This window comes from Podarcis vaucheri, assembly GCF_965113315.1.
Source record: "Podarcis vaucheri genome assembly, chromosome: 8".
NCBI classification, from domain to species: Eukaryota; Metazoa; Chordata; class Lepidosauria; order Squamata; family Lacertidae; genus Podarcis; species Podarcis vaucheri.
In genome coordinates this window covers 11,637,334-11,654,771 of record NC_138766.1, presented here as the reverse complement: position 1 = coordinate 11,654,771, position 17,438 = coordinate 11,637,334, and the positions used below count along the sequence as shown (strand labels likewise).

General features: G+C 44.7%; 2 long non-coding RNA genes across 3 annotated transcripts in view; both read left to right on the top strand.

Annotated features, from left to right (window-relative positions):
- LOC309538874 overlaps positions 1 to 13,352 on the top strand; it is a 41,101-nt gene extending 27,749 nt beyond the window's left edge. Inside the window, exons 2-4 of one of the 2 annotated variants that reach the window (XR_014222432.1) lie at positions 1,706 to 1,855; positions 5,469 to 5,578; positions 11,880 to 13,352. This is a non-coding gene — a long non-coding RNA (uncharacterized lncRNA). Of the gene's footprint in view, positions 1 to 1,705; positions 1,856 to 5,468; positions 6,829 to 11,879 lie in introns of those variants that run through there. The other variant, XR_014222433.1, reaches the window with a different exon arrangement.
- LOC309538981 overlaps positions 1 to 17,438 on the top strand; it is a 174,942-nt gene that overhangs the window by 108,289 nt on the left and 49,215 nt on the right. The gene's annotated exons all lie outside the window — the stretch shown is intronic.

The window sequence follows — 17,438 nt, the reverse complement described above, 5'->3', positions numbered from 1 at the left end:
AAGGAAAACAAGATAATAATAAAAACAGTAATGAATAAAGAAGCAGAAGGAAAGGTAAGGATGCTCTGGTAACTCATAATCCTAACATAGCAGGCACTCCATTAAAAACTGGAACTTGTTATCAAATGCCATTAAAAGCCAAAGAACAGGATGAACTTCCTGGCACCCAAAGAACAGGAAAGAAAGAAGCATGATGGGTCCTCCCCCATAACTTGGGGTGCTTCCAGGTGACTTGTTACTGAACATTCATCCTGATTGGATTAGATGATGTGAGTCAAAGCAAAGGTTACCCCATACTTTTCAGTGCATTCTCCCCTCACTTTCCTTATTGCAAAAAGTCCAGAATTCCTCAGCATCGCCTACACTGAAGGGCATCAGTTCTCCAGGGTCTCAGACTTGTGGTCTTTTCCAGCTGCACTTGGAGTTGCCAGGGATTGGACTCTGGGATCTTCTGCGTCCAAAGTACATATTCTGGCATTGAGTTATACCTCTCCCACAAATATTTTAGCCATGGAGGGGTTTGAATCAGTGAACTCCTGGGTATATGTTTGCTTGCACCTCAGGGTCCCAACTGACCCAGTGCAGACATAGATTTTGTTCTGTGTTTTCTTCCAGTTCCAACTACACCTTAATAGTGAGCCAGTGTGGTGTAGTGGTTCAGAGTGGTGGACTCGTAATCTGGTGAACTGGGTTCGATTCCCCGCTCCTCCACTCCACATGCAACTGCTGGGTGACTTTGGGCTAGTCACACTTCTCTGAAGTCTCTCAGCCCCACTCACCTCACAGAGTGTTTGTTGTGGGGGAGGAAGGGAAAGGAGAATGTTAGCCGCTTTGAGACTCCTTAGGGTAGTGATAAAGCGGGATATCAAGTCCAAAAAATAAATAAATAGTAGCCCGAGTATAGTTAGCAAATTCACATGAGCGAGTAAATGTTGGGGTCATTAGATTCATAGCAAATGTATGTGTTGTAAATGAGTTATTCTTTTCAGTCATGATTTTACAAAGTAGCATCAGAAAGGGTGGGCAGGAGGGGAGAGGATTGTTTGCCATTGTTTTCCTTACTTTGCCAACACACACTATAAGGTGACAAGTATATTTTTAATCTGAAAAAAGCCACTTAACATTACAACGCCCATTCATGGAATTAATGTATATTCCCATTGTTGATTTATAATGGCATGTCGGGAACAAACTGCCAGAGGTCCTAACCTGCTTTTTAAATGGAGTTAACAAACGAAATAGAAATACGAAACCGAAAGCGCACACAGCCCTCCACATTAAACTCGCATTTTACCTGTAATTTTGATCCTTTTGGGTTAAAGGAATGTTCAAATGCTTTCACAGTATTTTTTTTTTTGATTGAAAGAATTTGTAATTGGATTTCCAAACATGCTGCTTTCATCTTGGGCAGTACAATATGCACTTTGATAATAACACGGCTATGTCATTAGAAAGAAATCCATTTACGAGCTTCGGCATAAAATGAGATACAGAAGGAGACAATAAAATGCTTTCTAACATAATGTACCTTATTTTTCATTGTATTCCATGCCTGCATTATGAATAAGTAATTTTATAAGTGCATCACCAATACGGTTCGCCTGATCAGTGGCTGCTGTCTGTGAGCTGTCAGCTTTCCGTTGCCACCAAAACCGTTCTCACTATCATATGAATATCTAATGAACTTTATGCAACTTTATTACAGATCAGAATCGGGGGCTAGAAACTTTTTTCATGAATTTTAAAGTCATCTGAATGGGAAAAATGGAAACTGTCAATACCAAAAGGAGGAAAAATGTGAACATCTACAAATTGTTGCATTTCCCCATCATCCTGAATTGTTCCCGATTTTCATGTAAGTGTTCATTACGCTTCCATGTATTCACTGCAGCTTTTCTTTTTGTAAGTTGTCTACCTGCCAGTTGTTCTCAGCTTTAGGGATTTTGTCATATGTTTTTCTCTCCAAAGAACAGGAATGTAGGGGGTTGAATCAAGCTAAGACCATCTAGTTCAAGGGTAGCCAAAGTGTTGCCGTCCAGAGGTCTTGGACAATACTTCTCCACATCCCTCTGACCTCACCAACACCTTGCTGTGAAGATCTACTCATAACCCTGGCTTTTTAGAGTTGGTGACTTGTGGAAGTCAGTTGGTAGTTCACCACACCTCAACCAGTGTGATGCAGTCTTCAGAGATTTCCTGCTCCCAGCAGAACAGCTTCTTCCAGAGTCCTCAGTTAAGGGGAAAACTCTGTTGGAACCAAGGGATGAAAAGCCAGCTGGAGTGTCTCCACTCTCAGCCTTGCCGCTGCGGAGATCCATCAACCTCTGCTCCCTGATGTGCATCTGTAACTCAAGCAGAGCAGGCTTGAGCACACATTACTCAGCAGTGTAAACTTCACAACAGATGAGGCTTGAGGCGCGGACACAGTAATAAACTACGCATTTATTATACATAAATCAGGACAAAAGAAAAACATGGCTTCTCTCCTTTCCGTTTTTCTCGGAGAGAGACTGAAAAACAAAAGCATTACAGAGCAGAAGTTCCGCTCACACCAGCAATCTGTGCTGGAATGTAAACAGACATGTGACATGCAACATCCTCATATCTGCAGCAAAGGGTGGAATGGAATCTCCCAACATCCTCCCCCATTACATGTAACCCATGGTGCAGCATTTCAGCCTAACTGCAACCGCTGTACATAAACCTGAAGTTGTTCCCTGATAACAACTTTTGACAACGGATCTGCAGGAATTTCATTTCCTGGCATGTAGGACACCTGAATAAGTTCTTTCTGGGTACATTCCCTTGCACGATGTAATTTTATCTGCAAGTACTTGGTTCTTTGCTTGCAACTCTCTGAAGCTAGCAAAGTCAAACAGGACAGTTGCAACAACCATTCACAATCCAAAAGTGAATATGACAGTGCATTGAGTTCAGCTTCACAAGAGCGTAGGCTCACTGTTGTCTGCTTCTTGCATGACTAGTAAACAACTTCACCATGCTAGCTGTCAGGGACTGGGCAGAGGAGAAATGGTGGAGACAACCTCCTCAGCCTGACCCTTCCAGAGAAGAAGAAGACAGTTCAGAATCACAACAGGGGGTTGAGGGAGGTCACAGCTCAGAGGAAGATGAGGGGAAAAGTTGGGAAATAATGTGAGAGGAGGAGGGGGCTGAGCAGCTGACTGACACGTTATCACTAGAAAGCATTCCAGACCCACCATCTCCCAGAACCAGGAGAACCTTAAAAGTAGGAGAGCAAAGAGTTTGGAGACAGATGGCTCTAAGCAGCAACTGTAAGGGGTGTGTGTTTGTGTGTTTGTGTGTTTGTGTGTGTGTATGTGTGTGCGTGCTGTTGACGAATGAGGAAGTGGGAGAAAAGGGGGGTGGAGAATTACTCAGGACAACACCATTATTCCAAGAGGCTGCATTCTCAAGTCTCTCTCTGTAAATATTGAATAAAAATCAGATGGTAAGGACTTATCCTTGTCTTATCCGTTCCTGACAACCTGCAGTGGGGGTTGGTTCCTCTGCTGCCTGACACTAACAAATGCACAGCCTCTTCCCCTGACTCTCACAGATTCAGAGTCAGACCCAGATATGCAAACAGGACAGCAGCAGGACAGGCTGTGGACAGGCCATAACAACAGTGCAAGCTATAATGAAAGCAATGCCCTAGAGACTATTATTCTATTATACTACAGTGGTACCTCCAGTTGCGAACGGGATCTGTTCCGGAGGTCTGGCTGTATCCGGAGGAATTCGCAACCAAAGGACTGCTTCTGCACATGTGCACAGCATGGTTTAGTGCTTCTGTGCATGCGCGCATGGTGAAACCCGGAAAAATACTTCTGGGTTTGCCACATTCCCATCCCGAAGTTTACGTATCCAGAGGGATACGTACGCGGAGATACGACTGTATTATAAATGGCCTCAGCTCTGTATACCTGAAGCGGCATCTCCACCCCCATCATTCAGCCTAGAGACTTAGGTCCAGCACTGAGGGCCTTCTGGCGGTTCCCTCACTGCAAACAGTGAAGCTGCAGGGAACCAGGCAGAGGGCCTTCTCGGTAGTGGCGCCCACCCTGTGGAATACCCTCCCATCAGATGTCAAGGAGATGAGTAACCATATGACTTTCAGAAGGCATCTGAAGGTAGCCCTGTACAGGGAAGTTTTTAATGTTTGTGGTTTTATTGTGTTTTTAATATTTTGCTGGGAGCTGCCCAGAGTGGCTGGGGCAACCCATTCAGATGGGTGGCTTATCATTATCATTATCATTATCATTATCATTAATATTATTATTCTGCTACAAGTTTGATATGGCCTTTGACTAGAACAATAAAGCCATGACCTGGACTGAGAAAAGAGTATGGCAGAGAGAGAGAGAGGGTGGCCCCCAACTTTTGCCTCTGACCCGACTTACTGATGGCGTGTGACTCTCTCCTGCAGGAATGCTGCCCTTAATAGAAAAAATTCTCCCCACCCTTTCCCTGAGCCTTTCATGAGTTGACCAGCCTTTTAATTTCTCAGTTCTGTAGAGGGTGATCTTCTACTTACCATCCCCTTTACTTTGCCTCCCTGGTGCTTGGAGTGCATTGCAAATGGAGAACTCAACCAGACCAGCTTCTGCACTGCGTAGCAGCAGAGTGTTTTTGTTTAAAGCTTTCCCCATTTCTCCCTTCCTCCTTTGCTGGAGTCTGAGCTGCTCTCTCAGCATGGGGGAATTTAATGTCAAAGGTGAAGTTCTTCCAAGGTTAATGCTGATTGGATAGGAACCACTGAAGCTTTGTCTATTACTGCGTTATTCACAGAGGAATATTGCTAAGAAGTGTGCACTGCCGGTGGCATTCTTTTGAAAGCCTGGCTATGCCATTGCTGATCATCTCATCCTGTGGTATGATCCACAGATCATATACTGGATAATAAACATTTATTTTGATGCGTTTTAAGTCTGTTGCAAATTTATTCATTGTTTGCCTGTAATGTTCAGTATTGTCTACACTGATTGGCAGTAGTTTTCCAGGGTTTCAGGCAGGGAATCACTACAATTTGGGACCTTCGGCTCTGCCATTGACCCACAAGCTTTCTTTGTAGTATTTGTAATATTTGAAACTGGGATTAGCTGTGAGAAATCAGAATATTGCTTAAGGAGTTATGCACATTTAAAAAAGAAGACTCTGAAGATAATACTGAAATTTTAGGGAAGAGCATGTCAAGTTAAATGATATGTTTCAGGAACAGGGAAAAAATGAATTTGTTTTTTTGAAGCAGAAATATTCTGAATGTAAGGGGAAGCCTTAGAAACTAACACAAAAGGGACAACATTATTCCTCCTATTATGAAAGATGAAAGTGAAGGAAAAGAGGATGGTTAAAATAGCTGCAGGAAACAAAACAACATTTTCTCTTCCGATAAGAAAGTTTATGAGGTTGACTCAGATCCTACAACCCAAAAATGTTTCTGGTTGCAGGCCCAGGTGCAGTGAGTCCACGACTGTTGAAGCCCTCAGTGAGACAAGTAAATAAAGGCACAGGACAACGAACATGGGTTTGAATAGGCCATAACTTTTGCTGATTACAGGTAAGTCATTTTCACAGAATCAGAATTGCAGAGTTGGAAGAGATGACGAGGTTCATCTTCTGCCCAACATGGGGCTCAAACCCACGACCCTGAATTTTGGAGTCTCAAGCTCTACCGACTGAGCTATCCCAGCCAAAGTTGTAGGCACTGGGCATGTATCCTGAATCAAGCAGCCCAGCTGCTGGTTGATTATTTTGGTCAGGTCGACTCTGGATTAAAGATTACCCTACGACATGCATCAAATTGGGGCAACTATCAAGGACCACCATTCTGGAGAGGTGCCTATGGCCCATCAGCCTCTGACTGGGTATCTGGCCAGGTACTCCCTTCTGGACCCCTCACATTGGGGATGGGCTCCCAACCCCCACCTTCAAGTAGGGATCCAACCCAGTGCCTTTTCTGCCACCCAAGCTGGCCCCTTCCTGCTGGCTCACCGCCAAACCACTCACATCTGCAACCAACTCCAAAGGGGGTTGGCAATATCTCACTGTGACGCTAACATATATGAGAGCGTACTGGTGGTGGGGACAGGGGTGGTGCTGTGGGTTAAACCACAGAGCCTAGGACTTGCTGATCAGAAGGTCAGCAGTTCGAATCCCCGCTATGGGGTGAGCTCCCGTTGCTCGGTCCCTGCTCCTGCCAACCTAGCAGTTCGAAAGCACGCCAAAGTGCAAGTAGATAAATAGGTACTGCTCTGGTGGGAAGGTAAACAGTGTTTCCGTGTACTGCTCTGGTTCGCCAGAAGTGGCTTGGTCCTGCTGGCTACATGACCCGGAAGCTGTATGCCGGCTCCCTCGGCCAATAAAGCAAGATGAGCACCGCAACCCCAGTCGGTCACGACTGGACCTAATGGTCAGGGGTCACTTTACCTTTACCTTACTGGAGGTGAAATAGTTAAACAGGTTGCCCAGTCAGGACCCAGGGGGGTGGAGTCAGTGGGACTATAAAACCAGCTTTGGGAGGGGCAAAGGGAGGAGTTTGTTGGGAGTTGGGTGGTTGGTTGGAGTGGGAGTGAATTGGGCTAGAGTTGTGGGTAGGTTGAGTTAGTGTAATGAAATAGGCTGAGTCAGGAACAGTTAGGGGCTAGGCAGACAAATAAATATTGGAGAGGTGGTTTAGTGAGTGAGAGCAGGTAGTGAAAGTTATAGGACTGGATAGGCACCCCATGAATGTAATTGATGGATACTGTTTATGAAACCACACGCTTGTTAAACTGCAATAAATAAACAAAATTTTATGTTTCCATTTAACCCTGGCTGTATTGTCCCAGGTAGGGCCTGGGTGGTGGCAGCGAGAAATAAAGTGGTGGCACAGGGATCAATAGACAGTGAAACATCCAGGGACTCTATGTGATCGCCACACTCACAAGCATACCTCATGCTCAGTGGATGAAAAGTGCACCCCGTCTGGTCGGAACAGACTGTCATTGTCAAATGCAATGCCAGGGTGTGGAATTCCCAAACCTCCAAGCACAGCCCTGTTCATCTTTTCCCAAGCCTGGTTGACCCAAGCAAGTTTCACAGTGCCCATCCAGGGCACCCCAACATATCAGACCAAAGCCAGGAAACACAGGGGGTGGGTGGGGAGCAGTATGCTAAGCCTTGAGACCCGCAGTTGCTGTAAAGGTGAGGCCAGTGCCCTTCCTGCTGCCCAGATCGCTTTCTCCAAACTCAATAATCAGTGCATAGGGCGGTCCCACACAATCTGTGCTGTAAGCAAAGGCTTCAGGCCATGTCAGCGCATTCTTCTGCAGCTGAACCAGGTGAGATGAGCTTGGGCATCTAGGCTGAGGTGGTGGCTCCAAGGCATTGCCATGACAATGGCCCAGTGCAAGATGCTGCAGCCACAGATCCACATTTCCATGGGGAGGATAATCAGAAGGAATGGGTAAGTTTTGTGACCTTGGGTTGACCCACTGTGAAAGGAATGGGTGGCATAATCAGTGGGGTTAAGCAAGCACGGCCTTCTTCCAAACTGCTGTAAATTGCCACAGACGTGGCTGCTTTATATGTGTGGGTGGCGGACCTGGGTGATGCCTAGGCCACCCAGGTCTGCCATCCAGGCCGCACCTCCCAGCCTGCCTGCGACTGGCCAACTCAAGGCTCCCAGAGGCCAACATGGCTGCTGGAGGGGTGCTATGTATTCAGTGGTCTGTGTTTGCCTGAGCTTGAGTCTGGACTAAGGGTTCCGAGCCCCTGTGTTCTGATTCGATGCACGATATCCAATCACAGAGCATGTCAGGATTTGGGCCTCTGCCAATGGCCCTTAAATTCTGAGTTACAGCTTGGAAGTTTAGACAGCCAATCGCGTTGGGAGTGGGAGTGACCCAGGCCTCCAGAAATGTATATAAGCAGTTGTCTTGCCCTTGTTGTCCAGTTATGTAGTTCAATAAAGGTTCTTGCTGTTATCACTGTGTCTTGCCTTGTGGGAACACAATGGCTATGGCCCCCAAACGGCCACAACAGTCAGATTCCCAGGATTACCAGTGAGTGTTTTTATAATCATTAGAATATTTCTTGTACTGATACACAGGATACAGAAAAAAACTTTGCATTTCCCCCTGGGCAAAAAATACTTTGCTTTCAATGCTCATAAAAGCAACATTGCTGCTGGCCATAGGTAGGGTGGTGACTGCCACCCACAAGTAATTTATTTAGCAATATCAATGCCGTAGCAAAACCAGCCTGTAATGTGAAGCCGGCACCTTCACAAACATCATATGAAGGATTTTTAGTAGGAAAGTGGAAATTCTCTACCCAGAAAAACATTTGCTTAATCCTTTTTTAAAAACCCCCAACATATTTCCATTAGGGCACCTGGATCCATAACTTCATGTGATAAAATAAGTGTTATTCATATATGAGTGAACATAGTGTTTCGGTCCTTCTTGTGGGACTTGCCCCTGTTACTAGGGGACGTTTTCCTTTTACTGGAAGTGGTTAAGAAAATCTCAGCAGGCTTTGGTACAATTATCGTGGCCTGTGGTTTCCATCTTCTGCCCTCCTAGCTCTGCAGTTTCTCAACCGGTGGGAATTTAGCAAACTACTTGGAAGGAGTTCAGGTCAATCAGGCATCAAAATCTACCTTCTTCTCACACACTAGACGGTACTGACGCAGTCTGAAAGCTGCACTGTGCCTTTTCACACGGTGTGCTCACTGGGGACCGGAGCACCAGGGTTGGGAAATGGTGTCCAAAAATAAACACCTTTCAGGACTTTCACTGTAGGGCCTCTCTCTCTCTCTCTTCTGTCCTGGAAACTGAACACAGTATCTTCTTTCTTCAGCCGCAGCATCTCTGTTAGGATTAGTTGTATGTGGTAATCAGGAAGAATGCAATGCGGTTATGAAGTCCCAGCACACAAGAGAAGCAAAGCACTCACAACCTTGCACACCTCCTTTTTCGTTTTGTGCAGATTAAAAGTACAGATGACGAGCTGGGAAAGAAATACTTCAAACAGAATTTGAATTCAGTGTTCCTGAAATTGGCTGGAATGAAAAGCGCAGGTCACAGAATCATAGAGTTGTAGGTCTGGAAGGGACCCTGAGGGTCATGTAGTCCAACCCCCTAGAATGCAGGAATAGGTAGCTGTTCCATATGGGGATTGAACCTGCAACCTTGGCGTTATCAGCGCCATGCTCTAACCCACTGCGCTTTCCAGGCTTGTATCCTCCACACGTTCCCTCAAATCTAGCATAACGGCACTTGGGATTCAAATAATGGATTGCATTCTAAGATAAGTTCGCTTAAATTGCCCATCTACTTCTCCCTCTGCAGCCACCTGTCTCTCCTCCAGGTGAAGAGGGTCCCTCACAATAGGGTTGCCATACGACTGGAATTTCTTGGAAATTGCTGGGATTCGGCCATCCGAAACAGTGTCCGGGTGAAAAATGCTGGAATGTCTGGAAAAATAAACAAGGACTTTCACTTTTTGAAATATGGCAACCCTACCATGACCAAGGGACACGGGTGGTGCTGTGGTCTAAACCACAGAGCCTAGGGCTTGCCGATCAGAAGGTCAGCCGTTCAAATCCCTTAGACAGGGTGAGCTCCCGTTGCTTGGTCCCTGCTCCTGCCCACCCAGCAGTTCAAAAGCACGTCAAAGTGCAAGTAGATAAATAGGTACCGCTCCAGCGGGAAGGTAAACGGCATTTCCATGAGCTGCTCTGGTTCACCAGAAGCGACTTAGTCATGCTGGCCACATCACCTGGAAGCTGTCTGCAGACAAACGCCAGTTCCCTCCTGCTGCCTGAGGTGCTTGCCTCACCTTGCCTCTTTGGTGGGCTGGCCCTGTGAAGACTTCACAGGTGGGTCTAAGCGAACCTTAGTTCAGGAGGATCATCCTGAAGGCAGAGACATTACAGGTCAGAGTCTGAAATGAATACAGTGGTACCTCGGGTTACATACGCTTCAGGTTACAGACTCCGCTAACCCAGAAATAGTGCTTCAGGTTAAGAACTTTGCTTCAGGATGAGAACAGAAATCGTGCTCCGGCGGCACGGCAGCAGCAGGAGGAAGACAGGCCACAGGAGACGGAAAAGTTGATTGATGGACATGGATGCTGGAAGACTGGAAAGGACTAGTGGAAGCTGGATAGAGAGCCAGACGAACAAGTAGAGATACCTAGAGAGATGAAGGAGTCCCACGTGCAAGCCTAGTTTTTTGTGCAAAGGTTCAAACCTGACTGGGGGCAATTATTTAATAAACAATAATTAATGTAAGTGATGACGATGATAACAGGCCACATCAGAGGGCAATTAGTGGGCTGTGTGAAAGGTGGTACTTGGGAAGAAAACACTGCCCCTTTTCTTCAGTCCTGAGAGTTCATAGTGAAGTGTACCAGTGTAGTATCACCATTTTATTATTAAATTTTATATACTCCTCTTCACCTGAAGGTCACAGGGAGGTTTACAACATAAAACCTCAAAATAAAAATACAAAACATAATAACAAAAACCAATATCCCCACCCAGTGTACAAATGAGAAGACAGCTAGTTCAGTACCCTGGATGACCTGATTGTAATTCACTGCTGTTCTGGATGATATCCTTATTGCTACCACATATTTCCTCAAAGGACCTGTGAAAGCCTTTGATTGAAACTGGCTTTATCCAGCTGTGCAATTCTGGAAACAGTCATTTTTAATTCAAAGGACCAGACCCCAAAATGTGACTACAGTGGTACCTCAGGTTAAGAACTTATTTCATTCCGGAGTTTGGTTCTTAACCTGAAACTGTTCTTAACCTGAGGTACCACTGTAGCTAATGTGGCCTCCTGCCGCCGCGCGATTTCTGTTCTCATCCTGAAGCAAAGTTCTTAACCCGAGGTACTATTTCTGGGTTAGCAGAGTCTGTAACCTGAAGTGTCTGTAACCCGAGGTACCACTGTATTTATTTGGAATGACCTGATAGGTCTTTCTTTCTCTTTAGGTCAGGAATGGCCAAACTTGTCCCGCCAGCTGTTTTGGGACTACAGTTCCCACCATCCCTGACCACTGGTCCTGTTAGCTAGGGATGATGGGAGTTGTAGTCCCAAAACAGCTGGAGGGCCAAGTTTGGCCATGCCTGCTTTAGGTAGGGGAAAAAAAAACTTTCTGACAGCGGAACAGTCTCCCTTGGGAGGTTGTGGACTCTGCTTCATTGGAGGTTTGAAAGCAGAGATTGGATGGCCATCTGCCATGGATGCTTTAGTTGAGATTCCTGCATTGCAGACAGTTGAACTAGATGACCTTTGGTTGTCCCTTACAACTCTAAGATTCTATTATTCTAAGCAGAACTTTGTGATGGTACTCAATGATATGGAATACCAGCCTCTCCCTCTCCCTCTTATTTTGCATGGCATTGCTTACTAGTGTTTAGAAACTAAATACTTGACGCTCATTCATTTACCCCCACAAAACATTGTTATATTCTGTAACAGCCTTCCCTAATCTTGTTCCCTTCAGATGTTTTGGACTACATTTGCCATGCTGGTCAGGTCTGATGAGAATTGGGAGGGCACCAAGTTGGGAATGACAGTTCTGTAGTAAATATCAGGCTTGGTCAGTTATGTTCCATTTGCATTTTACGGAATCTAAAGCCATTTAAACGTTGGGCAAGCAAACCTTAATCCATTCACAATGTTATAAATGATACAATACTGTCTCCCCCGCCCCCTGGTAAAGAAAGAAGAAATCAAGATATCTGTCAAGCCTATTTATACAGAATAGGTAACCCTGGGTCACAGGCAACGCTAATAAAAAAGAATGACAACCCATTTCTTTTAATGACAAGCTGACATATTTATTTTTATTATTCCACAAAGAACTCGCCAGACCCATCTGTCATGGAAAAGCCTCCTTCTTCAGTCTTCGGGAAATTCTCTCACTTTGAGAATTTCAGTTTTGCAGAGGAGGTGCTCAGCTTCCTTGAAATGTCAACATTTAGGGAAGAAAAAGAAAATATTTTAAAGGCTGCATTTTTTAAATCTGTGCTGCTTTTGTTTTCAAAGCTAAGCTGTGGTGTTAATATAGATCAGTGCTTGCTGGACCATGTGTAGGTATACAGATCGGTGGCCTTTGAAATGTGAAGAAGATGGGGGGGAGGGGAGATTCATTGGATGCTTGAGGGAGTTCCTCAGTGAGTAGATCAGCAGCGGTAGACAAGCCCTTGAAAGAAAGGTATCCCAATGCAGATGGTATCCTCTGGTAATGAACAGATCTAGGAGAGTGGGCATCTTTTAGGGCAGCAGTGGGAAGAGGCATATGTGGCTCTCCAGATATTGCCAGGCTACAATTTATATAAGCTCTGATCAGTTGGCCATGCTGGGTGGGATGGATGGGAGTTGGAATCCAAGGACCCCTGAAGATCCACAGCTACCCTAGGGCACTGTCCTCCAACTGGTGCGTTGGGACCCATCTGTGGGCTGCAGCCAGGTCCAAGGTGGGTTGCAACAGGAGCACGGCCACCTGTCATGCTCCCTCCCCCTGTGGCAGTAGATAAGAGATCAAACAAAAGGAATGCCTTACCAGTTAGAACCTTTTATAATCATAGCGAGAGAGCAAAGAACACATCTCTCAGAAATGGCGGTGCTCCCAATTAAGGGATACTCCCCCCCGTCCCTATTAATCTGCGCCACTCCTATGCCTTGTAATCTGAGCTTGTACCCTCTGTGCTTTCTGTTCTGAGACTTTCTGAGCTCTCCGTGACTTTGGAGAAGGGGGGTGAATGCTATCCAGTGCCTGCGAATCTGTTAACTCTCTCTCTTCTAGGGTTTCTTCTGCTAGCTGTTCCCCATCCAGTATTTCCCAGCTTCTGCCTTCTGAACTATGCCCCTCTGCAAACCCCTGTTCCAAATCTATGATGTCCTGGGAAGATTCAGGATCAGGATAAGGGGGAAGGGGTGGCTCCCACCATTCTTCCTCAGTGCTGCCCTCCTCAGCACGGATCCCGACACCACTCTGCAAATATATGGTAAAAGATTAAGAAATACATCCCCCAAAGCATGTTTGGGTTGAAAGGGGGTCCTGGGTCTGGAAAGGTTGAAGATACCTGCCCTACGGTATACTTTCGGGATGTGCCCTAGAGCAGCGGGTGCTCGAGGAAGTGATTATTTGTGAATTCTGAGGGTTAATGTGTGGATTGGAATGCAGGTACCCCTCAAATTACTCACATCTCTGAATTTTGTGATGCAATTCTCTGTTCCGAATGACACAAAGCTTCACTTACGAATGCGTATTTTGAAATGCGTATCGGAGAGAAATACGTATCGGAGAGAAAAATACATATTTCTGTACGACATTTCTTTTAAAGTCACAGATGAACGTAGAAATGGGACGGATGCATTGACGAATCAATGCGTGCATGTTGAAGATCTTTTTATCATTTTATCACTTGTTGTTTGCCTCCTTGCGCTCCTTTGGCGGGATATAAATTTAATAAATAAATGAAGCGACAGTGACATGGACAGAAATAGATTTAAGACTAGGGTACTTTCCTTTTTTATAATAATTTTAATTAATTTTAACATATAAATTACAATACATACCACAGAACTTCATCACTTATATAAGCTTTTTTTTTTTTTACTTCCATCAGCACCTCTGATGATCCAGCGTTTTGACCACATTTTACGCATTTCTTAAATTCATATTGCCTTTAATTGTTTTAACTAACCATCCTCCTCCTTATCCATTTTTGCAATAATACCAATAATACTCCTCACAAAGCTTCTTGCAAACCTACAAGCATAGTCTGATAATCACAAATACTTTTCAAATAGTCTGTAAATTTATTCCAGTCTTCTGTGAATTTCTGGTCCCGCCGGTTTCGAATCCTTACTGTTAGTTTATCCAGTTCTGCATAGTCCATTAGTTTCATCCTCCATTCTTCTTTCGTCGGTAGTTCTTCTTGCTTCCATTTTTGGGCCAATAACAATCTTGTTGCCATTGTTGCATATAAAAACAACTTACATTCCTTTCTATTTATATCACTTCCTACAATGCCCAGTAAGAATGCTTCTGGTTTCTTTATAAATGTATATTTCAACATTTTTTTCATCTCATTATATATCATCTCCCAGAAGCTTTAAGACTAGGGTACTTTCCATTAAGGGCAGAGATTCTTGATCCTCTTTGTGGCTTTTGATACTGTTGACCACCGTTGACTGCTTGATCTGAAAGGTGGAATTAGTAAAGAATGCTGCAGCTTGGCTGTTGACAGGAGTGAGACCCTGTCTGCAAAACGCACCCCTCCTCAGAGAACTGCACTGCTTGTCCATTGGCTACTGTAGCCTTATTGGAGTTCACCAATTGGGTCTGTGTTGCTCCTGGACAGGAGGAAGGAAGTCAAATAACACCGAGGGTTGGTTCAGAGAAAGAGTTCTTTATTTCTGCTCTCCAGAACAGCAGAAAGGCACCTGCGTGGTGTGTCCACAGCAAGTCCAAAGAAATGAGAAATTTCATGCAGTATATACCGTATTTTTTGCTCTATAACACGCACCCGACCATAACATGCACGTAGTTTTTAGAGGAGGAAAACAAGGGGAAAAAATATTCTAAACGAAACAGTGGATGTATGATTTTTGTGGTTCATGCTGTGGCCACAGACATGTGATCTGATGGTGAATTTGGGGTGACCCAGTGCAAAAATCCTGAGGATCCATGTAGATCCGTGCTTTGTAACCACGTTTTAAGTGGGGAGGGAAGGAAAAGCACTCAAGGGACAAGGAGCATGCGTGGGGTGGGTGGAGAAGGATGCTGCTAATAATGAAGAAGAGGGGTTTAAGGGGAGAAGAAGCATGTATGGGGTGGGTGGAGAAGGTGCTGCTAATAATGAAGAAGAGGGGTATAAGGGGAGAAGGCTCCTCTCCTCTCCCACTTTGCTCCTTTAAAGCAAGCAGGCTCTGCTTTTCTTCCTCCTCCCCGCTCATCCCCGGCTTAGCGAGCTGAAAAACTTTGCTGCTATGTAGCGAGCTGAGTGGGGAGGAGAGAGGGACAGAGAGCCTGCTTGCTTTAAAGGAACCAACCGGACAGGAGCCACTTACACTCGTGTAAGCGGCTCCTCTCCTCTTCCACTTTGCTCCTTTAAAGAAGCAGGCTCTCTGTCCCTCTCTCCTCCCCACTCAGCGGCTCTTCTCCCACTTTGTTTGCTGTTTCAAAGCGAGCCACGGAGGAGGGAAGGAAGGGGAACCATGGATCCTCTGCTCACGACTGCAGCAGATCTCTCTCTCCCCCCCCCGTAGGCATTCCCTCCATAACATGCACAGACATTTCCCCTTACTTTCTAGGAGGAAAAAAGTGAGTGTTATGGTGCAAAAAATACGGTATATCCTCCAGGCACCCTCTCCCTCCTTCCCCAGGAATCCAACCACGTCAGCCTATCAACGCAGATTGACATCACAGATGTTCCTGCTCTGGCACTCTTAACCATAAAAGGGATTTCCTTCCTGCACTCCTGACCATAAAAGAATATTCCTGTTCCTACTCTTATATTGGAGCCAGAGGTCACCATTTCCGAGAACACACTCTAGCATTGTTCCCAGACTTGGGTCTGTGCGTCTTTGTGGTCAGAACATAAGATAAGGCACAGATGTGTTTTCTCTGTTCTACTGGCACAGTCAGGGTCATCCTTGACGTCACAAACTGATAAAGGAGAGAGCGGTGTTCTTGTTATGCATTTGCTCAACGGCTCAAGTTTATGCATTTCAGCTAAGAAAAAATAGGGATTTTGGTGCAGTTTAAAACTGCCTGCACAGTCAGTTTTGGGTTTGGGAAACTCATTCCTTCACTACCATGTCTGGTTCAAGCTGTTACTATTAGGATATAAAGCCCTGATCAGCTTAGGAGCTGTCTGCTTCTGCAATCGCTTACTCCATATCTGTGCCAATTCAACTGCTTTGATCTGTGGAGCTGGGACTTTTTCAAGTGCCACATAATACTCATTATTCTGCAGTTGTAAGAAATTGATCTTTGGAACTTCTTGCATATTGAGATCAGGCAGTCACCTTCATTGCATTCTGTTCTGTACCTGCTTAAAACATTTTTGTTTAGAGGCAAGCCTATCCAGATGTTGATGTGTTTTAGTCTCTTGTTAAATCTTATTATTTTCTAAATGTTTTAATTGCTTGTATTAAACTGTTCTTTGTCAATCATTTAAATATTTATTGTAAACCACTTGGAGGTTTTATTACAACCAAGCGGTATATAAATTTTGTTAAATAAAAATAAAATGGCTACTCCTTGATGTAGAACGATTCTCTGCAGGAAGTAAATTTGAAATATATATCCTTCACTTCCTGAGGTCTCTTCTGAATGGTCTTATGAGAAATAATATCCCTCTGTGTATAAAACACCCATGTAAATAAGTGGTTTCCTGGAAGACCAAGAAACCTCCTATAGCATTTAGAAAGTAGCATAAAAATTCTGAGCTGTCAACAGCCGGTGCCGTAAAATGGCTTCATTTCCCTCTGTCTTGAATAAGGACAGAAGATTTTCACTTGCGCTGAAGAAATGTATTTCACCCCCAATCCAAATTACTCCTCACTTTGTAAAATGTAACTGTCACTCTGATAGAGAATGACCTTTTGTAAATGTTGAAGCAATCACGGATGGGAAGTAAAATAGTGACACCTTTGTAAGAAAGACACCTGGCAACTGTCTGTGCCCAAACTGCCGACTTCCTTTTTGTAAAGGGTTTGGGTGGGCACGGCACTGTCATGAAATGGCTATTAATTGAGCGAAGCACCAGTCAAGTATTTGTTCACATATGATGCTCAACATGACCATTGGGGCTGGTGAGAGCTTCAGTTCAAAACATCTGAACAGCAGCAGGTTGCGGAGAGCAGATCCAGCCTTTAACTCAAACATACAGTACAGGCGTTGATGCATGGTCATATCCTGACTAGCATGGCAGACATGGCACCCAAAGGGGGAGATCCCAGGAAGGATGTCTATCTGGACTCCTGTATGTTCTGGCCAATGGCCAGGAGGAAGACTACTTGGGCAACTCTGGATGGAGATGTCAAAGGATTAAGTGGAGGAATTCCCAGCTTTCTAGCCCCAGATGTGCATTTTAAAGAATTTTCCAGACCACGTATGTTGGCACAGTTTAGATTTCTGGTTAATAAGTGTTAAAATCATGAAAGAAATCCTCCTAAATGCACTCCTTTTAAAAATTCACACATGACTCTTGTCAAATATATATGTAGTCCTTTGGGGTGCATTTGCCACCACGCTGAAATTCTGCACTTGTTTCATCATCATCATCATCATCATCATCATCATCATCATAATTTATACCCTGCCCATCTGGCTTGGTTTCCCCAGCCACTCTGGGCAACTTCCAATAGAATATTAAAAACACAATAAAACACCAGGCATTAAAA